The sequence below is a fragment of the Poecilia reticulata genome, chromosome 8, assembly GCF_904066995.2.
Source record: "Poecilia reticulata chromosome 8, P_reticulata-male-v2, whole genome shotgun sequence".
Lineage (NCBI taxonomy): Eukaryota > Metazoa > Chordata > Actinopteri > Cyprinodontiformes > Poeciliidae > Poecilia > Poecilia reticulata.
Genome location: NC_088837.1, coordinates 10,927,717 through 10,954,449, shown reverse-complemented (window position 1 = coordinate 10,954,449; position 26,733 = coordinate 10,927,717). Strand labels below are relative to the sequence as shown.

General features: G+C 37.8%; 2 pseudogenes across 1 annotated transcript; one reads left to right on the top strand and one right to left on the bottom strand.

Moving 5' to 3' along the window:
• The first annotated feature begins 242 nt into the window (after nt 1–242).
• Nucleotides 243–5,723, top strand: LOC145552513 (nucleus accumbens-associated protein 1 pseudogene; annotated as a pseudogene). Its single transcript, XR_014088580.1, has 2 exons — nt 243–470; nt 3,902–5,723. The product of XR_014088580.1 is annotated as a nucleus accumbens-associated protein 1 pseudogene (transcript).
• An 11,330-nt stretch (nt 5,724–17,053) lies between these two features.
• On the bottom strand, nt 17,054–17,506 carry LOC145552676 (immunoglobulin heavy variable 3-23 pseudogene; annotated as a pseudogene).
• Nucleotides 17,507–26,733: the final 9,227 nt, after the last annotated feature.

Sequence of the window (26,733 nt, the reverse complement as noted above, 5' to 3'; positions counted from 1 at the left end):
ACGTCATAGGCACCAAACCCGTCGAATTCTATGTTCTCACGTAATAAGTCATGTTTCCTAAACTTGTGTTAAAAGCTGTGCCCGAATTCACGGTCTGCATCCGGGTCCTTCGAAGACCGCGAATATCGAGGACCGGAAAAGAGAGTTAAATTATTCAGTTCTAGCCTTGGCAAAAACGACCTATGCGCTCCTTCAAAGCTGGTTAAAAAAATAAAAAACAGACATGTGGTAGCTTAATATTTCTTTTATTCAGTTTGTTTTGCTGTAAAAATGCTCACAGGACGCTGCACGGTCGGCTGCAGAAACGGATAAGGTTGAAAACCGAATTTGTAATTTTATTGCGTAACCTTCAACGAGGAGCAAAGGATAGCAGCTGTCAAGCATAACGACTGGCAGCCATCGGTGTAACCAGGGATTTGTAGTGAACAGTTTTTATCAAGACAGAAGACTAACGTTCATATACTTTATAAGTAAGTATGATTAGAAACATATTGCTTTACGGAAAAACTATATCCGGATAGCCATAAGGATAATGCTGCACCGTCATGTAGCCTAGCATGTATGGAAAAAACTGGTTAGCATCTCGTCTTTTGTACGTTTTGTTGGAGTTCGTTCATTTTGTTTCTATGCTCCACCAGTTTCAGGACCCAACCAGAACCCCTGACTGTAAATTACCTTGAGAAATAATGAGATTTGCTTGTATAAAAGCAGGCTTTAATGCAGAAAAATGATCAAATGTTACAAGCCACACCTGTCATATAAATGGATCAGATACAGAGTTACATTCACCGTCCAGCATATGTATGTGTATCCTAGCTATATGGCATACCGCTCCGTCTGGCTGTCACGTTTAACCTAACTTTTTTTTTCTCCTCCCCTTTTAGTCCCCACTTTGCTGCAAATAAAAATAATAAAATAAAATCACAAAAAATATAGTAGAAATAAAACAAAGTTAAAAACAACAAAAATTAGGCCGCGGGCAGAGTTAGTTTTGTTTGATTTTTCAGGTTTGAAGGAGGATATCTAGTGTAGAAGCTATTTTCCCATTTTTTGGTTAAATCTTAGAATTTAAATTGTTTAGTTTATTCTTATTGTTTATTTCCTAGTTGATTTATTATTAGAATTTTGTTTAATTTGCTGTTTAGAATAAGTTCTTTCATTAGGAATTCACTTAATTAGTTAATTAATTTCAGGTTGGGATGTGGGTATTTCACGATATAAATAGGTGGGTCTTAGGTAGCATATTATGCACGTGGGTGGTCATAAGGTTTTTTACCAGCCTACAGAATCAGCCAATAAGTCATATCGGTTTCTATTGTCAGTCAGAGAGCAGGTGCAGGAATAGGAGCAGAAGCCTGTAACCTTTTGCCTGATCTGCAACTAAAACCAAAGAACTATATTTTGACCTTTGATCCTTTTTGCTGCGTAAACCAGAATCCACGGTGCATCAGGTGACTATTTGAGTTTTATTCACCATTTCTTTAGATCACCTTTGATTTTGAGTTTTTTGATTTTTGAATTTAAGTTTAGAGACAAATGGTCACTGCATCTAGTCTCTGAGTCTGTAATAAGATGGTCAAGGACCCCGAGTGTTATAGAATGTGCTGGCTCCAAACGTGGACGTCTCGGAGAACAGTTGTTATTCGCCCCCTCCTTTGCTCCAGGAAGGAGAAGACGGTTTCCTTAGGTCAGGTTCCTGCCGGCTTGTCTGCCCAAGGGGAGATGGTCTCCCTCAGGATGATACAGATGTCGCTTGGTCTCAGTCCCCCTCCCCTCCATGCTCCAATCAATGGAGAGGGAGTACAGGTGTCTTTATGTCAGGTGTTCGTTCCACAGCTGGTTAGAACACCGCCCCCTGTTTTACGTTCCGGCCAAAGGATGAAAGTTTGCCCCTCCGAGCATGGCACTGTGATGTCCTCTGTGCCAGAATTTTCTCCTTCTCCATCCGGGTCTGTTTCACCTTGCTTCTAATTTCCAGAGAGCTGCATCATGCTCTCTGTTCTCTCCTCCTCTTTGGAGTATTTCAATCCAGTTGTCCTGCTGCCTCTCCATGGGCGGCTCTGCGCTTCACACTGCCCTGTCACTGGTTAGTGCAGGTGGGCAGATAGTTGGAAGCTCCTCTGGGACAGAGGTTCTGGCTGCCCCTGGTCCAGATCCCCTGGCACCTCAGGTTTCTCCCCCAAATGGCCCTTGCGCTGTGTGGCGTGGACCCAGGTGTCCCTTCCTTTGACCTTTACAATGGTGTGGGTCCCCAGTAGGACCTGGTACGATCAGTGTTACCATTGGTGTTACACCAGATTTATCAATATCTTTCTTTAGAATTTTTTTTCTCCGATTAATCGTAAGAATAATCGATAGATTCCTCGATTACTAAAATATTCTTTTACAACAGCTCTACCGTATTGCCATATTCCAGCAAAACACGTCTTCTTACCACCGTTAAGATCATCCTTAACGGCAAAACCAATAGTTGTCATGTAAATCCATTCTACCAACCTAACTTTGGATCTCTACTGCTCCTCCAGAGTTATCAGATTCTCTAATTAAGGCTTTCCTGTTAGATGGATGGCCATATTGTGCTAGATTTTCACTTTTGCCATACTTTTGCTATTTCTGGATGCTCCTTGGTCCTAATGACTCTCCTTCTCCATTAATAGCTTGAGGAAATCTGTCTTTATTCTAAAATTGTGACACCAATTTGACTTTTGAAGGAATTGCTGGTAAATAAAGAAGTGTATCACAAAGTCCAATAAATTAAATTAACATTTGTGATGAAATGCGAGGGCACCATTCATTTTGTAGCCACAATCTACTAAACTCCATCGAACAGCAAAGTCTTGAGTTGTTCTGAGAAGATGCAGAAATGTTCCATCTCATTTTACTAGCAAATGTGACTCAAAGGATTGTCTGTGGGATTTCCCACTTTCAGCGTCACCCCAATCTTTTAACTATGTGGTTTTAAAACGAGATAAGTTCAGTATTTTGGAGATAAATCTTTAGGAAGGGTTTTTCTTTCTTCTTCCATGGCTGTCAGTTAACAGATGGCTAAGTGAGTGCCTGATATCTGGATCAATACATAGATAAAATAGGTCAACAAGTCTTAAAGCTCTATGTAGTCATTTTATTCCAGTTGTCGGCTGCAGAAGTGAATCATTTCAGTGTGAGTTCCAGTTATTCTCAATGACCTGGAGCACCTGAAAAGACTGACTACTAGTTTTAGTCATTGTAGTTTAATTGAGTTGTTTTCAAGAACATATGATGGGAGCAGAAACATGCTCTCAGATTAAACAGATCTGAAGTCTGCGTAGCTGCAGAACTATTTCAAGATATTATCACAAAGGAAATTGAAGAAACTACGTGCTCTGTGCGAAATATTTCCTTATTTTGTATCAGTATGTTTTCAGTGAGGGTGGGACTTGAATATTTTACTGAAAGAATTCCCAAGCATTTAACCGACAGTTTTCAATCTGACTGTTTTCTTTCGTCTCTTAGGGTTTGTGGGGAAAAGGCAGCTATGAAGCTGTCCCACCTACTTGCACCTTTGCACGTTGGCGATGCGCCAAAACCGCAGGGGTGGAAAAACGAATCTGTCACATCTGTAGAAAAGTCAAGCGTCTGCCTAAGTGGGAGTGTGAAATTTGCTTGACATTATGATAGTGACAGGTTGATAAAGTCAGACTCTTTAAAGTTCTAAGTTTTCTTTAAAAACTAAAAATGCAATTTAATTTGAGTACATTTAATCAGTTGGAAAAGCAACTCCGTATTAACAGATATAGGTTTCACATAAAATCAAGGGTACCCAAAGTATTTTCACTGGTGCTTCCCTTTGTGCAGCACTTTAATCAGGTTAAAGCGTGACAGGTGTTTCTCTAGCAGCCTAACTGCATCTTGTGTGTCTCAGTTTATTGCCAGAATTTCGCCACGAGTTTCAAAGAGAGCGAGATGAACGCCATCGCAGCGGACATGTGCACCAACGCCCGCCGCGTGGTGCGAAAGAGCTGGATCTCCAAGCTGAAGCTGCTGATGGCCGAGAGCGACGCCTACTCCTCCTTCCTCCCCGACGGAGTCAAGACGGAGGACGAAGCCCTGGGGGCGGACCAGGCCTTCGAGCCCGCCTCCCTGGAGGCCGCCGGCGGCGCCGGCATGGAGTCGGGCGGCTCCTCAGGTGAATCTCTGCCAGGCGTGGGCGGGGACGGAGGACCGTTGTTCTAAAACGCTCAGCCCCCCCGGAAAGGTTTAAGTCTGGTGACGCACGTACCAGTATTCCCCCCATCCCAGTTGTGCTTTCCTCCTCCTCACTCTTTGGCCCCTCCCTGATCTCTCTTTACATCTCTGCTGTCTGTACAACAGAGCTTTTGGGGGCGACAGCCGTCACTCCGTTATAACCAGGACGTAAAAACTCGCAACTTTTTTTCTATTTTACTTTTTATTTTGCTTTATGACTGTAAAAGAGAGTTAGTGGAGTAAAAGGAGAATGCGTGAGGGTTTGTCCTCTGCCTCCCCTCGTCTCATACGGTGTGTAAGTGCAGCCACGGTTGCATTTAAGATACATTTCCCGAGGTGCCAGGCAGGGGGCGCTGCTAGTGCAGCCAGAGGAAGAAAGGAGAGATGTTTTGGCAAGCTGGGAGCAGAGGTGACATAAAAATATATATATGAATGTAAGAAGTGTCGCTGGCTTTTTTTTTCCTCTATGCAAGCCTGACAACTCGTGTTCCAGCCTTGGAAATAGAACTAAATTTAATTGTATTAAAACACAATAACACTACGTATTCCTCCGTACATCTTCCTCTCAACCCACCTCACCTAAGAGTGTTTCACTGTGCCGCATATTGTAGAAATATTCTCACTTTTTCTTTGTAAACGTGCTCGCATGTTTGTGTCGGTGAACTGAAAATTAAAAATTGGGGGTTAAAGGAGGGGGAGCTTTTACTGAGACGATTGTAAAGAGGACTGAGAGGAAACAGGTAAACAAAGATGGTTCTATTTCAGAAGAAAAACTATATTTATACAGGCGCCCGTGCTGACTAGCATTGCTGCCTCTCACAGAGATCTTCATCAGTTTTTGTACGGCTTTGTTGAGTTCTGTGTCACTGTGTCTCTCTAGCACAATAATAAGCCGCTGAATCTTCTGGTTTCAGACTTTTCACTGTCAGAGAAACTGTGTTTTTAGAAGTATCTTTGGTGATAGAAAATTGGCCTTGGAGATGTTGGGCAAATATTGTCCCGGTGCCAGTCAATGCGTCCAATCCATTCTAGTGCTTTTAACGGTTTCTGTCGAATCCAGTGGAGCCAAGCAAGAGACATTCCTTGCACTTTACAGGACAGAGTGACTGATTGTCCTGCTTTGCTGATCACAGCCTCTGAGGAGGTGAGGGACTGACCCTGCGCAGCTGAAACAAAGAATGAGTTCTGAAAACGGCAGAAACCAGATCTTTTCATTTCCTCCACTAAACAGAGTCACTCACCTGATATGAGAGCCAAAAGGAGGATACTTTGTATGACTGTCATCATGATAAGTCAGACTCTGAGTGCAAAAACTGGCTTGATATGAATGTAAAACAAAACCAGAAGGGGTGGAGACTGTAGATTTACATAACTGGATGTGTGACTGATTGAAAAATAATCAGTAGCTCTAATTACCTGGGAGGAATAAGACATGTTTTAGTCACTACTTATAATCAGAACAATGCCTTTCAATTCATAAAATTGGACATCTAAAACAAGCTCTTGTATTTTGTGTTCTTTCTTTTCACATAAATGAGATTTAACTATCCTCCAAAGTTTGAAGCTGCTGAAAGTTCATGTTATTCTCCTAGGAATTTAATTTAATTATTATTTTCCTTGATGTGTGTCCTTCTGCATTGGGCAACTGGGAAAACGGGAAAATATTTTAGCAACCTTTTTAATATCTGGGGCTCTTCAACACAATAAGAAATCATTCAAGCTATTTTAAAATCACAATGTTGCAGATCAATTATCCCGTTGTGTCTTTTCTGAAGTTCAACAGTGCTATTACTTGTATGAAATGAGTTATATGCTGCTCCTCACAATCTATCACATACTTGCTCTGTGGAGTAGAGGTGAGTGATAAATGAGTTATATAAAGACTCTTGGGATCACAACGGACTATAAAGATCTGCAGATGATAGATTTTTTTCAATAAATTGTGGAGGATAGCTATATTTACATATATTGGCCATCAATGCTTCTAAAGTATTTCCACTTTCTGAACCATTGACATTTAAGTCTTTATCTAATCCAAAAATAAATGTATTAGTAAAATTAGCCATGGAAGAACTGATACTGCTGTGGCCTATTCTGAAAATAATCAAAACCTCAAACATTTGTTCAAATGCATTTATACAATTCAGTAAAAATGCATATGTTAAAAATCAAAACTTGTTTTCTTTGTATTCAATCAACAACATGATGACACAAAAACTGACAGCAAAATGAGCAAGAAAACAAAATGTCTGACCTCACTCCCATTTCAACACAGAGTATATTGAAACATGTGGCTGTACCTCAGGGAGAACTATAGTCATGGTGTGTTGAGATGTATATTTAATTGTATATCTGCTAGTCTTTATTTACTATTTACTTGGGGGGAAATTATTTGGCATGGCATATTAGTTATCTTCATCTAATAGAAGTAAAAAAATTCAATACGTGAGCACAGATGCAGCAGGTAGGGTTTTTCAGATCAGAGTGAATTTCTACAGGTTTTTGTGCAGCTGCTGCAACAACTTCAGTCACTGTGCGTCTCGAGTGCAATGATAGACAGCAGAATCCTCTATCTTCAGGTTGTTCATCTGCAGATACACCTGCTGTTTGTTGTTTTCTCTGGAGATGATAAATCGGCCTTGAACTGATTGAGAGTAAAATTTCCTGTCACTGTCATCTTCAATATTTGCAACCCACTCAGGTCCTTTTCCAGGAGCCTGTCTGATCCAGACCATCCAGTAGTGGCTGAATGTGAATCCAGAGGCTGTGCAGGTCAGTTTGTGGGAGTTTCCAGGGTTTTTTACTGCTGGTTCAGATTCAGTCAGAGTCTGACCATCAACAACTGAAAGGAGTATAAAAAAGAGATGTTAGATATTTAACTTGAAAAACAAAATACAAAATACTTATCAGTTCAAAATCTTTCAGGAATTTTTTTTTACCTGCAAGGTAAATAATTACTGCAAGTATCTTTCTTGTACAATCCATTGTGTGTGTTAAGTGTTTTCTCCTTGATGGTGCCAGTTAAGAAGTTGAGGATATTTCATATTTTGAATATGCTCCTCCTCCTCCTCCTCAAAAGCACCACTGGTGTGACACTGAGACAGCTGCCTGTAGTTTTAGCTCACCAACTCCAGGTCCACTGACTAAAAAAAAGAAGAAAAAAAAAACACTGAATGAAAGTTGGAAACTCTTTCAAAGTTTATATATAAAAAGTTACCACATATTCTGAGTTTCCTGTTTGCCCATCAATGTCAATGACCACACATCTTTCAGACGGGGTCAGAGGTTGACCAGAAGCACCTATCTCATTAAAAGTGTTTTTCTGTGCTTTAATTTTTTTCCAACTCTGGGTTACAAGAGGCTGAAGCCTACCTACAGCAATAAATGGGCAAATGTGTAGAGAAAACAGATCTGATAAGATAAGGAGAACAATACAGCTGTCAGCATTTCATTTGCCTCACAAGATTAGCAAAATTCCTCAATCCATTCACAGCTGAAACCATCCTAAAAACATTCTAGGTCAAGATGTGCACAATTATTAGGGCTCCTTATGGATTATCATACCTAGAATTATCTGCAACCCCTCAGGGTGACAGAACATTGGAGATAATTTCTGTTTTTCATACTTACCCAGTCTTACAGTCAAAATTAAGACTCCCTTCAAATAACTTTGAAGCCATTGAGGTGTTTGTACAGCTGTTAAACCAACTTCAGTCACTGTGTCTATCGAGTGCAGTAATAAACAGCAGAATCCTCTATTTTCAGGTTGTTCATCTGCAGATACAGTTGCTTTTTGTTGTTTTCTCTGGAGATGATAAATCGGCCTTGAACTGATGGAGAATACCACCGGTTGGTTGCTACCCTGCTGACTTAAGCCGGCAACCCACTCCAGTCCTTTCCCAGGAGCCTGTCAGATCCAGTTCATCTCAAAGCTGCTGAATGTGAATCCTGAAGCTGTACATGTCAGCTTGTGGGATTCTCCAGGTTTATTAACCACAGAATCAGATTCAGTCAGAATCTGACCATCAACACCTCTGAGTAAGACAGTCATATAGTTGATTTGGTTTTAGAGGAAAGTTGCACAAAAATCTACTAAATGTTCCTTTTTCTCACCCATAAAGCAAATCATTAAAAGGATCAGTCCTGATCTGTAGTCCATCATGTTCAAATATGTTTCTTGTTCCCTGACAGCCTAAACACTGTCACATTAATAAAGCTGGAAGCTTCTGAAGTTTTGCATTAGCTCCTCCTAAGAGGGAGGGAGGAACTAAAAATGTACAGTTTAACATTTTTTCTAAGTTGACTTCTTAATCTTCTGAAATATTCAGTAAGAATTGCTCACCCCTTTGACGTTTTAGTCTTTGTTACTTTTACAAAACAATCCTGAAAAACAAAATGTTTCTTTGACAAGAACAATGACAACAAAATATTTACATTTAAAATAAAAGCTGACCTCAACAGCATCATGGTAATTAAATAAACATTTTTAAACAAAAAAAATTGTGATTTCAGTAATTTTTGATCAACTGCCAACAAAGCAAGATAATTTCACTGACAGAGTGAAACATATTGAAACCATTTGTTTATCTTCAAGGACATTCTGCCTCCACATAAGATAATAAACACTTTCCTTTCTCTATATCAGCATATCTGTAATTTGTTACAGGTTTTAATAAAGGCACGTGTGATATAATGACGGTCAGAAACATTTCGTTCATCATTTGTTCTTGAGGTTGTTGGTAATTTTAGCATCTCACAGCAGCCTTGCAAACCCAGTTTAATAACAAAAATAAGCATGTCTGTGTGAAGTGAGGCTTATTCCGTATCATGTTTCTTTGGACACAAATTCACTAATAAATTGCTTTTAAATTTACCTAAAAATAAGTGTGACAACTCAGTCTTTTTTTTCCTGTTAGTATAAATTAAATTTGCAATTCTAGAATTTTTTTCTATTTGTTTTGTTGAAAGTTCATGTTTGTTGGGACGGAACTTTATCTTCATGTTCTTGCAGTCTGAAGTCACTGCAACAGTATTTCAAACAAATAACCTAAACATGGTTCTAAAAACAACCAGTCAAACCTCCTGGATCTGCTCAGTCTGAAGGTTTTACTAACTAATGAAAGTTTTATGCTGCTGTTATTTGTTAACTAATTAACAGTATGTTATTATAATAGAGATTTGCTATGGTTAATTACATGCATTGTAACATTTGAATAATTACACTATCAGTTATTATTCTACAATTAATGTAATAGGGAAAACGATTCTGTTCACCATGTTATTTTTTTATCCATGTTTCTTTGATTAATGTTGTTTTGAAGAATTTTTGCGAATAATATCAACACAAACAAGTTGAGCAGGAGGTTTGCAGAGGAAGTGGCAGATGGAGGAAGTTTTTGTATGAGTCTCCTGCTTCCCTGTGTCACTGTGCCTCTCGAGCACAGTAATACACAGCTGTGTCCTCAGCTTTCAGCTGGTTCATCTTCAAATAGATTTTACTATTGGAGTCATCTCTGGAGACGATGAATCTTCCCTGGACTGACTGGGAGTAAGATATTGGAGAACTGTAGGTGCCTATATACGCGATCCATTCCAGTCCTCTTCCAGGTGCCTGTCTGACCCAAGCCATGTAATAGCTGCTAAGTGTGAACCCAGATGCCGTGCAGGTCAGGGTGTGAGATTCTCCAGGTATTTTAGTCACTGGTTCAGATTCTGTCAGAGTCTGACCACCAACACCTGCAAAAATGTTAATACAATTATAGCCTGGGACTCCAAAAAGTCCCAGGCTATAATTGTCTATAAAGGTCTAATTCCAACCTAATAAACCAAAAGATGTTCACCTGTCCAGCAGACAGCTAAGAGCAGCAGGGAAGTCCTGCAGTGCATCATGTTGAACTGAGTCTCTTTTTTCTGCTGTTTCTTCGCTTCAGGGTGTTTAAAACATCATCAGTTTATCAGTTTTGCATGAACTCCTCCTCGAAGGGAGGAGATGGAATCATGAGATGTTTTGCTCGAATGGAAACAAGAAGCATACTGATTATACACACACACACACACACAACCCCACACACGCACACCCAAGTGGTGGATGTAGCAATACCAAGTGACTACAACATCAGGAAAAAGGAGCATGAGAAATTGGAGAAGTACCAGGGCCTCAGGGAGGAACTGGAAAAGACCTGGAAGGTAAAGACCACAGTGGTGCCTGTGGTCATCGGGGCCCTCGGGGCAGTCACCCCCAAACTGGAGCAGTGGCTCAAACAGATCCCAGGAACAACATCAGACATCTCAGTCCAGAAATGTGCAGTTCTAGGCACAGCCAAGATACTGCGCAGAACCCTCAAGCTCCCAGGCCTCTGGTAGAGGACCCGAGCTCAGAGGATGAAACAAACCACCCGAGGAGGGTGAGAAGGGAATTTTTTTTTTATACCTCCTAACTAAGTAGGAGGTATATTACACCTCCTACTTAGTTTTGTTGTAGAATTAAGGTTTGCTGAAGAACTAACATCTTCATTATGATATCTAAATAAAGACTTTGTTTTGGAGAAAATGTTAAAAGTCCATTTAATGTTATTGTTAGAGTTTTATTTTTAATTGGCTTTTTCATTGCCACAGTATTTAATAGTAATGCAGTTTTAAAATCAGCAGTTCTGTTGGAGCTCCTCATCAAGATCTAGCTCAAGTTTTTGAAACACAAAAAGCTTGTTGAAAATTTTGAGCATCAAAAGCAACAAGTTAAAAACCAGCTGCTTCAGTTTAGTTTTACTACTTATACTTCTATGTTTACCTTTCTGATATAAAAAAAATATATAGAAGTGCTAAAAATTCTAATCATAAAAAGTAAGAAATTATTTATTTGAAGACAAATATCGGTTCATGCAGTCAGACTTGAGGTCTAACATATCAATATTTATTGTCGCTGGAGGTTTTTGTACAGCTGCTCAACCAACTTCAGTCACTGTGTCTCTCGAGTGCAGTAATAAACAGCTGAATCTTCAGTCTTCAGACTGTTCATCTGAAGGTACACCTGCTGTTTGTCGTTGTCTCTGGAGATGGTGAACCGGCCTTGAACTGATGGAGAATACCACTGGCTGCTACCACTGGGTTGACTTACGGCAGCAACCCACTCCAGTCCTTTCCCAGGAGCCTGTCTGACCCAGTGCATTGCATGATCTCTGAATGTGAATCCTGAGGCGGTACAGGTCAGGGTGTGGGATTCTCCTGGTATTTTAATTGCTGGTTCAGATTCTTTTAGAGTCTGAGAGTGGCTTCCTATTATAACAATTAAAGACATAACAGATAATGTTAGTGATGTGAAATCAAATATTTTCAAATAAAAATCAGGGTAAATCATCACCTGTCCAAAAGACAGTTAAAATCAGCAGCACTGTCCTGTAGTCCATCATGTTAACCTCAATGTCCTCTGTTCTCTGTAGGAACCTGCATAAATACGGCTGAGTTTTACATTAACTCCTCCTCACAGGAAGAAACGAGGCACTTACAGAAATTTGAATATATGGGAAAAATAAAAAATATTAATCTAGAGTCAGCATTTGTGTTACTTCTGCAGAATGACAGAAAAAAACTGTTGCTCAGGTGAACACAGGAAATTCAACATATTTAGTTTTCTAGACAGATTGAAGATTATCTTGACAGGTATTATTTACAATTTTTGTTAGGTATTCTGACTTTATTTCTACTGTTATTGATGATTATTCTCAAACCTTCCATGATCAACAAAAAACAAGGTTCCAACAAGAACCTGTTGAATTTAATTAGTGAGTATCCATCTATTAAAACTATAGACTCTTAAATGTTTACGTCTTGTTAACATCAGTGATCTGAGGACACCTTGTGGTGAATTCCTGCAATATTTGGGGATTTTGTTAATCTCTAAATCTGGTTTGTGGATAAACAGTATGAGGGTGGACTTGTTTATTTCTTTTTTTGTAAAATTAAAGAAGTTCTAGATAAAAACTGAAATCAAAGTTCAGAAAACACTGCCAATATTTTCAGGTTACTTTCAACAAAGATCAAAAGCTGTTTTTCTGTTCTAATGTTCTTTTTACCCCTGCACCCACTGAATATTATATAAGAGACAAGTGCCTTGACATCTGTAAGTTATAATTAGTATTTATAGTTAATTTTCACTAGGTTGTGCTCAAAAAAAGAAGTCCTAAAACCCTTATTTTGTGAAATATAATAAATAGATTAATTATGAAGTTATAGAATTCATTTTGTATAAGTGCCTCACAGATGGACTCATATTTCTTCACATTAGATTGGAATCATGTGATAGGATAGAGATGATAATAATAATGTTTCATTCTTTACTTTGTCTCAGTGGTTCAGTGCAGTCTTTTTATCTCTATACAGTAACAATCCCTCACAGTTACATTGCAGACTTTCAGACTTGAGAGGACTTGAGGTTTTTGTGCAGCTGCTACATCATCTTCAGTCACTGTGACTCTCGAGCGCAGTAATAAACAGCAGAATCTTCAGTCTTCAGGCTGTTCATCTGCAGATACAGCTGCTGTTTACTGTTGTCTCTGGAGATGGTGAACCGGCCTTGGACTGACTGAGAGTAGTATTTGTTGCCTCCACCATAATTGAGAGCTGCAACCCACTCCAGTCCTTTCCCAGGAGCCTGTCTGACCCAATGCATCCAGTGGTCACTGAATGTGAATCCTGAGGCCGTACAGGTCAGTTTGTGGGAGTCTCCAGTTATTTTAACCACTGACTCAGATTCAATCAGAGTCTGACCTTCGACACCTGCAAACCAAAGAAGCAAAACTGTAATTCTTATAAGAAGATAATTTCTCAAAGATAGATGAATGCTCTTTTAGCAATTTCTCACCCATAAAACAGAGGGCAAAAATAAACAGTCCTGATCTGAGATCCATCATGTTTCAGTGTGGCTCTATGTTCTCCAAGAGTGACTGGTAATTTAACTAAAGCTGGAAGTTGAAGGTTTTGCATTGACTCCTCCTGCTGAGGAAATGAAACTTAGAGCTAAGAAGAGTTTAACAATTTTCTCACTTTTCTTTAGTCTTTGATCCTTCTACAATTTGATCATTAGAGATTAGATTTTTATTCTTTACATGCATGATTTCTTCATCACATTAATACATTTTTTTTACTTTGTGTTGTTTTTTTAATATCTGGCCTTTTCGTCATTATTTTTTTGTGATATCTTTATTTTATTTAAAAGAAGTCAGGTTGAGATGAGACTGGATGGATGGATGGATGGATGGATGGATGGATGGATGGATGGATGGATGGATGGATGGATGGATGGATGGATGGATGGATGGATGGATGGATGGATGGATGGATGGATGGATGGATGGATGGATGGATGGATGGATGGATGGATGGATGGATGGATGGATGGATGGATGGATGGATGGATGGATATTTTGCAGATTAAATAACCAACTCCATTAATAAAAGATGTGTGACTGTTATTTAAAAAAGGTGAAGGGAGTACCAGATACAGATTATTTTATCAACATTATGTTTTGGTTGTTTATTAATTCCGCTTCATTGCTTTAAGAAAACAGTGAGATTTTTTTTTCCAATTTTCATTTTGTTGGATAACAATAAACCTCAGGTCAGAATTCTTTTATAACTTTCTGGGTTGGTTAATATTGTGAAAGCGATTCAAATAAAACATCAAAATTATATTATGAACAAGAAGTTACTTGTGCTCAAACTTTTTTGTAATAATGGAAAACATTTATTGACCTAATTTCTCTCACATACACCTTACATATAAACAAAATGGATCCTCTTGCATTTAGAACAGATATGATCAAACACAAGCCTATTATGCTTCTTCTTCCCTTTATCTCAGTGTCAGATTGTTCATATTTACAGTCTTACACTATATTAAGAAACTCTGTCCAGATAACTTTGAAGGCATTGAGGTTTTTGTACAGCTGCTGAACTGACTTCAGTCACTGTGACTCTCGAGCGCAGAAATAAACAGCAGAATCTTCTGTTCTCAGGCTGTTCATCTGCAGATACAGCTGCTGTTTGCCGTTGTCTCTGGAGATGGTGAAGCGGCCTTGAACTGACTGAGAATAGTATGTGCTGCCACCGCCTGGGTGGATTAAAGCAAGCCACTCCAGCCCTTTTCCAGGAGCCTGTCTGACCCAGACCATCCAGCGGTCACTGAATGTGAATCCAGAGGCTGTGCAGGTCAGTTTGTGAGATTCTCCTGGTCTTTTTACTGCTGGTTCAGACTCTGTCAGAGTCTGACCATCAACACCTATAAAACAACAAATAAAGCACAGTTTTAGTTTGGTGATCATTGACTAAAGACAGATTAAGTTCTGTTAGCATTTCACACCCATCAGAGAGATGACTAAAAGGAGAAGTGCTGAACTGTAGTCCATCATGATCCAGTGTGCTACTTGTTGTCTGACGATCGTCATATATTCATGGCTGGAAGTGACTGAAGTTTTGCATTGACTCCTCCTGCAACAGAGGGAGGAACACAAACTTGGACTGGACTATTAATACCATTTCATGCATTTTGAAAGTTTTCTATTTTAACTGAATGAATCATTATCCTTCTGAAATCTAGCCATTGAAACTTTATTAATTATGCTGATAACTACAAGAAAAAATGAAAGAAAATTATCTGGCTGGCAAATTAAAGAAAAATATATAATATATATAATATAACAAAAGTTTGATATTTACATATACTTTAAAACATGTTGTAAAAAAGAGGTTTGTTGTATTAGGTTTATAAATTTACCTTTTAAAGTGTCAACTCTCAAGCTTTTTCAGAATTATTTGAAAACTCTTATGAAAACCACTTGTTCAGTTGTGTTCATATTTGATTACCAGTATCAGTAACAATAAATAAGCTTAATAAGCAGCCAATCCTAATGAAATTTGAATATTAAATAAACATGCAATATTAAGTTAAATTAGAAGCATAGAGATTCTTCACCGTCTAAGTTGTTGTAATGTTTAAATGATACATTTGTTGTAAAAAAAAAAAAAAAAACTATTACAGTGTTATATCTGTCCATAAATACCTACATCAATGCATAAACTGGGCCATAAGCTTAAGCCAAACAAAATGTTTTCTTGTTTAAAGAATGATAAAAGCAGCGGTCTTATCCTTTACCCCATTACTCCACAGACTTAAAGAAAGACGGCATCGTTCTACAGAGATCAGGACTGGGAGTACATGAGTTTATTATCTTTAATATGAGAATTTGAAGAAAGCAAAATTCTCTAAAAGTCACAATTTAATTCCTCAGCAGATAGTTAGGCATACCACCCTCAGAAATGGCTACATGCCTAATTGTTCCTCAAGAATGAAAATGTAAAAACTTATTTTTAAGGGTGTTGAAAACATATTATTTCAAAGTGATAAGACTGCAGTTATTATTTTTCCTCTCAAACTTTGAAAACATTTCCAAATTGTTTTAATAGAAGTACACTAAAGATGACTATGTGTTAGAGAAAGTAAAGTGATCGCCAGTGAAATGTAAACAAAGATACAGAATTGTGTGTTCCTGGCATTATTAAGGTCTGAGGCCCCCTGGTGGTGATTTGCTGCAACATTTATTCTGATTCTCTGGGGTTTTTGTTCAGCTCCTCATATAGTCTGTGTCACTGTGGCTCTCTCTCTTGCACAGTAATACACAGCAGTGTCTTCTGGCTGCATGTTCTGTCCATTTAGAGCCACTCTACTGTTGGAGGAGTCTAAGTTGACACTAAACTTGCTTTGTAGCGAATCTTTGATAGTTGTGTCTCTACTGATCCACTCCAGTCCTTTTCCTGCAGGCTGTCTGATCCAGTGTGTGAAGTCACTATCGATAGAATAAGAGACATGACAGGTGATGCTCACACTGCTCCCAGCCTCCACAGTCATGGAGGGCAGCTGGTTCAGCTGTTCACCTTTTAAACCTGCAAAGAAGGATTTACTGTGTGAGATTTTTAACACAGACAAATCAATGGTTGTAAATAATCTGGAAAGACTTACTTGATACAGAAACTAGAAGCAGAAGCAACAGAGTCGAGGAGAACATGATTGCTGCAGGTGCAGAGAGAACATCTGATCCTCTTTTAAGGTGTGTGAAGTGAAGTCGCCATGACAAACAAATGATTTACATAAAAAGACAGCGGGAGGCGTTAACATAAGTTTATCTGAGACAAAGACAAATATCTTGTGGAACATAAGTATGGACTCCTAACATCTATTACATTAATGGGATACATTTTGAAGGTACCTATGTATGTATATAGTTTTTCTCCTTTTCGGATGAGATTACATTGGTTAATCTCTTTGGTATTATTTGATGTTTTAATCCACAAATGTGGAGAACAAATTGAACATCAAAAGATAACTAAGTGAGATATAAAGGATTTATAAACAAAACTAGAAAAGTCAACAAATTAATGTCTGGTTTTGGTGAAAACAATTTTGGTGGTTGTTAGCTTTTTTTTAGTTTGTTTTTTAAGTTTATTTAATGTTTTGTGTTGCAATTGGGAATAGTTTTCATTGTTCCAATGTTGAGTATTTTATGTTTTTGGGTCCACTATGACACATTTCAATAGATGTTTCCTCATGTCTTGGAGATGTCATGTCTATCTGATTAATAAAAAACATATCATACATTTTATTTATTAAATTCACATGGAAACATTTATATTTTTTATTCTTAATTATAGTTAAATTACTAAATAAATTCAAACACTTTCATGTTCAAATGTGTGCATTGTGGGATGTATTTCTCTTTCATCTTTTTTCTGTTACAGATTCACATCAGGGGATTTTGTACAGTGACTGAACCGACTTCAGTCACTGTGGTCGCCGAGCACAATAATAGACGGCGGAGTCTTCAGTCGTTAGGCTGTTCATCTGCAGATACACCTGCTGTTTGCTGTTGTCTCTGGAGATAGTAAACCTTCCTCGAACTGACTCAGAGTAATATGTGCTTGTGATATCGATAGTTGAAACCCACTCCAGTCCTTTCCCAGGAGCCTGTCTGACCCAAGCCATCAAGTAGCTGCTGAATGTGAATCCAGATCCTGTACAGGTCAGTTTGTGTGAGTCTCCAGGTCGTTTAACAGCTGGATCAGATTCTGTCAGAGTCTGATTATCAACACCTGCAAGGAGAAGAAAAAAGTTTGAAAAACTATCTGCATGTACAAACTGAAAATTGATCTAAACTGAGAAAATGTGGGAAAAAAGCTTGAATATTTCACCTGCAAAGCAGATAGTTAAAAGCAGCAGCCCTGTCCTATAGTCCATTCTGATAAACAGGTTCCTGTTGTTCCTAGTCAGCCCACCTAAAGTCAAATATATACAGTAGCTGTGGATGACATCCTGCATTGTAGGGCTCCTCCTGATTGGACAAACACTAAGCAGCTTATTTGTTTAGTTTTGTTATTTTCGCGTGGTTTTACTTCAGGATCTACCTTAATTAAAACTTCTTGTTTTTTTTAATGTAAATTATTAGAGATTTGAATGCTATTCTTTAAACAAAATCAGTGAAAATCCTATATTTATTTATCTGAAAACAGTGCATGTTATATTACAACCAGATTATTTTCTTAAGACCAAAAAAATAAATAAATAAATTAAACGGATGTGTGAACAGAAATTAACAATAACCACTGGTATTAAAAACCAAACATAGAGAGGATCATGAACAGATTTATTTATTGAACTAATTTTTTGTTTCATACAATAAATTTGGGTGACATACAGTAAAGAAATGCCATTGCTTCCAAAGAGATGCTGTTTCAAAACAGGAAATATGTCTGGATACCAATAAATAGTCAGCCTGACCAAAAATCTGAGAAGATATAAACCATTGACTGATAAGCTGAACACAAATACAATAAACACCAAATAAAATTATTTAGGCACATCTCCAACACAAAACGAATATGAGAAAACACAGATTATATTTGTTGAAAATATTAATCACTTCTTGAAAAGTAAATTACCAATTATAATGTTTTCTATTAATGCACTACTGAGTCATTCTACTGTCAGAGAAAACTTTCTCTCTTGTCCAGCCTCTCCACCTGCTTTCACCACAGTAATACACAGCTGAGTCCTCTGGCCTTAGACTAGACAGTCTCAGGTTCATCATGCTGTTGCTGTTGTCTCTGGTGATTTGTATTTGACTTTGTAAAGTGCTCAAATAGTCGGTTCCTCTTGCATTATAATAAATACATCCCATTCATTCCAGTGATTTTCCCACAGGCTGTCTGATCCAGTCCACATAATAGGACTCAAATGAGAAGCTGGATCCTCTGCAGGAAAGACTCAGAGTCTCTCCAGGCCTTTTCATCACTGCACTGGAGGGAATGGACTCCATTCTCTGACCTGTAGAACCTGGCAGGATTACGGAAGCACAAGGAATTACACTTGTGAAATTGAGGATATTCTAGTCTAGAGGATGTTCTTTAGGATCTTCTTCAGTTTTACAAAAGAGAAAGAAAATGTAAATATTGTTTGGTGAAAGAAAATTTAGAAAGTGGAAGAACTCACAAGGCAGAGGCAGAGCAAGCAGCAGAAGAATGAACATGTTCATCGTATTGAATTCAAAAAAATCCTGACTATTATATAGACGTATAAAACTGTTGATTCATTTGATAATAATTATTTGTATTCATGTACACTTTTGTTCCCATTATTCCTCAGACATGCATATGCATTGATCAGAGGTACAATGTGGCAATAGGTGCTTTAAAAGGTTATAGGCTGTAAACAATCAGAAGTAGATCAAATTTTGAAACCACAGATTTTTAAAAAAGGTGTTATGGGGAATTGAGAAGCTAAATTACGTTTTTTTTTTCTTCTTTTTTAAAACTCCACAGAAAATGTAAATAAATGTTGATAAATGTCAGTCAGTGGTTATGATGCACCGATATAATGTCACATTTTACCTTGGAGAAAACAAAAACAGAAAAATATAAATAAAAATAATAATAGTCATTATCAAAGCTCTCTGCTAAAATGTTTGAAACAATCCATTCAGCTTTTTACATTGTTTTGTGTGATTTTTGATTGAATACTTAACGCATGGCTGTGCTCACAACAGAAAAGTGGTTATTATCTTAAAAAGCCACTGTACGTTGCTGTTCATTTCCTTCAGTGTTGTGGTGAGAAAATCTTTAAATTTTTTGTGTTTCGTTTGGATTTCATTACATTTACTGCACAGCAACACAAACATATTAAGTACTAAATAAGACTGACATAAACTGACTCTATCTCTTAATTCATGTCTGTACAAAAGAGATTAAATTGAACATAGTTTTGTTTTTCCTAAAAAATAAAGCTGCTTATTATGGAAAACTGTTTTATGGAGAACATATATTTTATGATGATCTCTATGCTTTTTGAAGCACCAAAAGTTTTCCTTTTCCACCAAAAGTCTCCACATTTAAACCAACATCTCAGATCCACATGGGTTTGTTGGCATTAGATTACATTTACATCCCTTAAAACATTTTACATTATGTTTATTCCTCTCCTTATCTTAGTATTTCCATGCAGCTATTATATCGTTGTCAGTCTCATGGGGGAAGACAGTGTCACAAAGGGAAAAAAGCTCAGGGGACTTGAGGTTTTTGTACACCTGCTGCAACGACTTCAGTCACTGTGTCTCTCGAGCGCAGAAATAAACAGCAGAATCTTCTGTTCTCAGGCTGTTCATCTGCAGATACAGCTGCTGCCTGCTGTTGTCTCTGGAGATGGTAAACCGGCCTCGAACTGACTGTGAGTGATATGTGCTGCCACCATCCCCCCTGATATCAGCGAGCCACTCCGGTCCTTTCCCCGGACTCTGTCTTATCCAGGCCATCCAGTGGTTGCTAAATGTGAATCCAGAGGCCGTGCAGCTCAGTTTGTGGGATTCTCCAGGTCTTTTATTCACTGGATCTGATTCTGTCAGAGTCTGGCCATCAACACCTGTTAAACAATGGAGGCATGAAGTAAAGTTTTTTGTTAGAAAACAGTTTCTGATATACAGAATAAATCTCTGTCTGCATTTCCATACCCATAAAGCAGATGATAAAGAGAAACATTCCTGATTTGTGGTCCATCCTGGTCCAGTGTGCTCTTTTGTCTCTGACAGCGTTTTTAAAGTCGCACATATATGGCTGGGTTTAAAGTTTTGCATTGACTCCTCCTGACAGGGAGGGAGAATAAATAACACATAGATTTGTATGTGAAACTCATTCTTTGACTGGATTTGCTGTAGCTCATACAGTTTCACGACTCTCTTTTTTTTCACCCTAAAGTAGTCAATTGAGATTATTCTGCTGATGTTTTCTCTCACTGAAAGATGTCAGTGTTAATCAGCAGTCAGACCAAAAATGTGAGAGATGTAAGAGATTTAAAATAAAGTTTATTATTGGAAAACTCATCTCAAGACTTGAGTTTTCCCTGTTTAGGATGCTGGATTTTATGCATGTTTGATCAATGCTACATGAGTAATTATTTTTGAAAGACAATGTTTTATTATTTTAGATAGTTTAGTCTGCTATAGCAGCTGTCAGAATAACTAATGAACATGTCCCCAGTTGACATATGAAACAGAGGAATATTATAAATGTCACATCTGCCTTTTTATATGTGTACATGTTTTAATATTTATCTACTGAAGAGTAAATTAAGAAAATGTCATTCCATTTAAAAATATTATACTTATAAAAAAAACTATGCATTTAGGTTTTTAATATAAAGTTTTGATCTTCATTTAATACCAATATATTTAGCAATATATTTTAAAGATATTGTTAAATATATTGCTTAAAGACAGTAATATCTTAAATATATAGCTATTACTTATATATCAAGCTTAAAGTCAAGAAAAAAATAAACCAAAAGTGCAGTTAATTAATCTTTTTTGTAAGTTTTATTCTGTCTATAGTCAATATATGCCAGTGTGATATAAACTTATAGATTAGTTAGTTATTCTAATATTAGAATAGCTGGACAAAAATAGGAAAAATAATTCTCAAAAATCTACAGTCCTCTGGTTGTTTAGTCAACACTGCCACCATCTGGTCATTGAGGAAATATTTTCAGTGCAGGTTTTGTTCTGCCTCTCTGCCTACTGTGCTTATGTGGCACAGAAATATACAAAAGAGTCATCAGCACTTAAATCAGACAGTGTCTAATCCATCATACTGATGCTGCTATCTCTGATTTGTATTTGAGAGATGTTATAATAACTTGTTCCACTTCCCACTGTGAAAATGTATCCCACAGTTTGTCTGATCCAGTTTATTTGACAGCAACCAAATGAGAAGTCAGATCCTTTACTGATTATCACATTCTTAGAGTACAAAGCTGCACTTATTTGTTTTTGAAATATATATTACAAATATTTTGTGCTAAATATGTAAGGAGCTTAAACAAAATAAAGCACATTTATGCATGATAAAATATAAGTAATAGTGTTTGCATTGAAGCTTATTTTTAAAATGATATATTTTAAAATTAAAAACATAAACTAAAGAACTGTCGGTTTTACAGACAAGTCTGACAGAGAAAATAAAACAATCCACTAGATAACTCTGAGGGGGATTGAGGTTTTTGCACAGCTGCTTAAACAGCTTCAGTCACTGTGCGTCTCGAGCGCAGAAATAAACAGCAGAATCTTCTGTTCTCAGGTTGTTCATCTGCAGATACAGCTGCTCTCTTCCATTGTCTCTGGAGATGGTGAACCTGCCCTGCACTGACTGTGAGTAGTACTTGCTACTACCACTGTCACTACTGATATAAGCGATCCACTCCAGTCCTTTTCCAGGAGCCTGTCTGATCCAGGCCATCCAGTAGCTGCTGAATGTGAATCCAGACGTTGTACAGGTCAGTTTGTGAGATTCTCCTGGTCTTTTCACTGCTGGTTCAGATTCTGTTAAAGTCTGACAATAAATGCCTGTGAAGCAGAAACATATAGTCATTGTAAGAAAAATAGTTTCTCTAAAGCAGATTAAAGTCCTGTCAGCTATTTCTTACCTGTAAAGCAGATGATAAAAATTAACAACCCAGATTTGCAGTCCATCATGTTTCAGTGGGATTCTTGCTCTCTGACAGCATTTCCACAGTCCCACTAATAAAGCTGGAAAACACAAAGTTTTGCATTGACTCCTCCTAGCAGGGAGGGTGGAGGTCAAAAGGTGAACTCCACCCTCAGATTTGTAACATGCATTTCCAGAAGTATGCATTGATTATTATTATAGGTTATTATAGGTTTAATTGTACTTATAGACTAGTGTTTTTCAGACTTTATGTGACTTTGATTTAGTCACATAAAATAGGCTTATTTATGTGATGTTATGGGAAGACAGAAGTAGGCTTTGAACCTTAAATAGTAGAGTTTAATGGTTTCAGGATAGTGTGTACAAATACAAGTTGCATTTGTTACCATGAGGAAATGTCATGAGAAATGTTAAATAACATGATTTGACTCTAAGACAGTGAAGGGTTAATAATGTGATTTATGTGGGTTTATGTGAAACTCTGTTATCACCTCTTTATATGGTAACAGCCATTAAAAGTGAAACTGTTATGTGTTCAAAAAGTGACACTGAGTGGTACGCTGTGTTTTTGCACCATGGCTGCAGATTATGCATAAAATAATTATGCATAATTTTTACAGATCGTGTTTAGAGGGATTCTTCCATACTTTAGGAAATGAATACCTTCAATTGTTTTCAGAATAAACTTTGAATCGAATTAAATGACAAAACGACTTAAAAATCAATTTAGCATTTGTTGATTGATTGTAGATATTTTGCAATTTTTTGGCATCAGATCCAATATTTCCGAATGTGGTAGAGTGGTGGAAAAGGAAACATTTATTGTATGGATTTATTCCTCTTAAATCTTAGGATCACTGTTTTGTTATGTTGTGGAAACTGAATCTTAGTTTTGCAGACAGGCTTCACAGAGAAAATAAAATATTCCACTAGATAACTCTGAGCAAATTGAGGTTTTTGTACAGCTGCAGAAGTGACTTCAGTCACTGTGCCTCTCGAACGCAGTGGTAAACAGCAGAATCCTCTGTTCTCAGGCTGTTCATCTGCAGATAAAGCTCATCTCTGCTGTTGTCTCTGGAGATGGTGAACCGGCCCTGGACTGACTGTGAGTAGTACTTGCCACTACCACCACTGCTGATACGAGCGACCCACTCTGGTCCTTTTCCAGGAGCCTGTCTGATCCAGTTCATCCAGTAGCTGCTGAATGAGAATCCAGAAGCTGTACAGGACAGTTTGTGGGATTCTCCTGGTTTTTTAACCACTGATCCAGATTCTGTCAGAGTTTGACAGTAAATGCCTGTGAAGCAACACAGTAAAATATAGCTGCTGCTCTAAAAGTTTCAAAAGGGCACAATTAATTTTTGTCACCAATTTCTCACCTGTCAAGCAAATGATAAAAACCATCAGTTCATGTTTGTAGTCCATTGTGTCTCAGCGTGATTTTGATTTTGGTTCTTTGACAGCCTCACCTGTGACCACAGTCATATAAATACAGCTGGAAGTTATTTAGCTTTGCATTGACTCCTCCTGTCAGGGAGGGTGGACCTCAAACTCAGATTTAAGAGGTAAAGATGTCTGACATATCTTTCCTGGTGGAATTTAGTTATCTCTCTAAAACTACATAATTAAGTTAATAATAATGCATCTTTTGCAATGGCAGATTTATTTATTTTACTTTTTTTTTTTTCTTTTGCCTTCCGTCAGGTAACCAAAACCGATGCTTGTCATCCTAACAAAATGGCATGTCATAAATCTTTATTATTTATGAAACATTTCTGTTTCATAGTGAAACCCTTCTTATAATTGTTGACCAGTTTTTTGCATGCATTCACAGGTATTTTTACAATTTATCTTTGCAGTTGGTATATATTTCTTTTTCACACTAATGTTGAAGGTTCATCAAAATAAAGGTCTTTATAGAGGAGAACCAAAACACAAATATTTTTCTTAAAACACACTTTTATGGAACTTCTGCTAACAGGAAGTCATAAACATCTATTGAAACTCAGTATTCTTAATTTGTGCCTTGTGAGGAGATGTTGTCCAGCTTCTGCGGATTTATTGGATAATGTGAAAATACACCATGTTGTTGCTGTTAACTCTGGTGAATGTTTTTACATCCATCAAAACTGTTTTACTGGAGGTGTGAATAGGACATTTTAGAGGCCTCAGTCAGTAAATTATGCAAAGAAATTAAAATGGAAAATATTTGTTTTCTATGACACACATCTGAGTCATGTTTCCTTAAATTATATATACAACTTCCAAGCTGGTTGGACAGTGATAAAAATGTTCCTCTCTTATTCTTCAGTCGTAGTGTCAGAGTTTGACGTGACAGCTGTATCATTTTTAGTTTTACATCCGTGTCTCATACAGAAAAGAAATTAACCCACAAAACAACTCTGAGGGGATTTGAGGTTTTTGTACGGCAGATGAACCGTCTTCAGTCACTGTGCCTCTCGAGCACAGTAATAAACAGCAGAATCTTCTGTTCTCAGGCTGTTCATCTGCAGATACACCTGCTCTCTGCTGTTGTCTCTGGAGATGGTGAACCGGCCTTGAACTGACTGAGAGTAACGTATGTTGCCATCATTATAATGTGCAGCAAGCCACTCCAGTCCTTTTCCAGGAGCCTGTCTGATCCAGTGTATCCACCAGCCATTGATTGAGAATCCAGAGGCTGTACAGGTCAGTCTGTGAGATTCTCCTGGTCTTTTAACTGCTGGATCAGATTCTGTCAAAGTCTGACAACAAACACCTGTGAAATAAAGCAGATTAAAAAAAAAAATTGTTGTTAGAAAACAGCTTCACAAAGGGAGGTCAAAGTTCTCTTGATATTTTCTCACCCGTAAAGCAAATGACAAAAAACAGCAGACTAAATTTATTCTTCATCTTGTTTCTGTGTGATTCTTGTTCTCTGACAGCCTTGCCACAGTCACACAGATAAACCTGGAAATTGTTCAGCTTTGCATTGACTCCTCCTGCGAGGGAGGGTGGAGTTGAAACTCCAGGTTTTTGAAATAAACACAATTTATAAAAAAATAAAAAACACTGTCTAATGCAAGGAGCTGGAGGAACTCACCACAAAGACTGAGAGTAAGCAGAACAATGTGAGTTCATGTTTTCACTTAGCTGAAGTAACAAAATATCTGACTTCAGTTCAGGTTTCAAACTAAGAAGAACTCATTAGAGATGGGTTTATAACAGTAACCATTTGATGCACAAAAAAATCAACAATTTTTTTCTTTTAATGAATAAAATTTGAAGGAAAAGTGCTTTGAGTTTCTGGGGAAGTTTTGCTTATAACTGGAGTTGATAAAGGACTCAGAGACAAGCAAGAAGAAGGCAGGTATATGAAGGAAAAAAACATTTATTGATTAACCCAGATTAGACAAGCGACAACCCAGACTTGAGCAGCAACCAATTCTTGCAAATAACCCGGGAACAGTTTACACAAACAGCAGTACCTGCAGAGTAGTGGGGAAGAGAAAACCTGAGTAATCTCCTGTGCACAGCCCTCTTCAGATCACCCCATAGGTGTTTGATGGGATTCAGGTCTGGACTCTGGCTGGGCCATTCCACAGCCTTAATCTTATTCCGGTGAAGCCATTCTTTTGTTGATTTAGACGTGTCTTTTAGGTCGTTGTCCTGCTTAAAGATGAAGTTCTAGCAGAAGGCCAAAGGCTTTGTGCCAACACTGACTGATATTTGGAACTGTTCATAATTCCGTCCACCCTGAATAAGGGTGGTTTAAATTTAATTCCTGTAAAGCACTTTGAATTGCCTTGTTGCTGAAAATGTGCTATACATAAACTTACCTTACCTTACCTTACCTTGCCTTACCTTACCTTAAGGCTCCGGTTCCAGCTGAAGCAAAACAGCCCCAAAGCCTGATGCTAACACCACCATGCTGTAGGTATGGTGTTCTTTTGGTGAGGGGCAGTGTTTTTTTTTGCCCCAAATATACCTTTTGGAATTGTGTCCAAAACGTTCAACCTTGGTTTCATCAGGCCATAACACATTTTTCCACATGTGTTTGGGAGATTTCAGATGTCTTCGCAAAATTTAGCCGGGCTTTGAAGATTTTTTTTTGAGATATAAGGCTTCTGTCTTGCCACCCTACCCCATAGCCCAGACATATGAAGAAGACAGAGATTGTTGTCACGTACTGTAGTCCAGCCAGTACTTGCCAGAAATTCTTGCAGCTCCTTCAGTGTTGCTGTCGGTCTCTCTTCAGCCTCCCTCACCAGTTTTCTCTTGTCTTATCAATTTTGGACGGACGTCCTGTTCTTGGTAATGTCACGATTGTGCCATGTTTTCTCCACTTGATGATGACAATCTTCACATTGTTCCATGGCAATACTTAATGAACTTCTGTAGCCTTCACCTGACTGATATCTTTGAATAACGAGATCCATTTGATCCTGTGGCAGCTCTTTGCAGGTTGATATAAAAGTCTGTGTGTAGATTTTATAT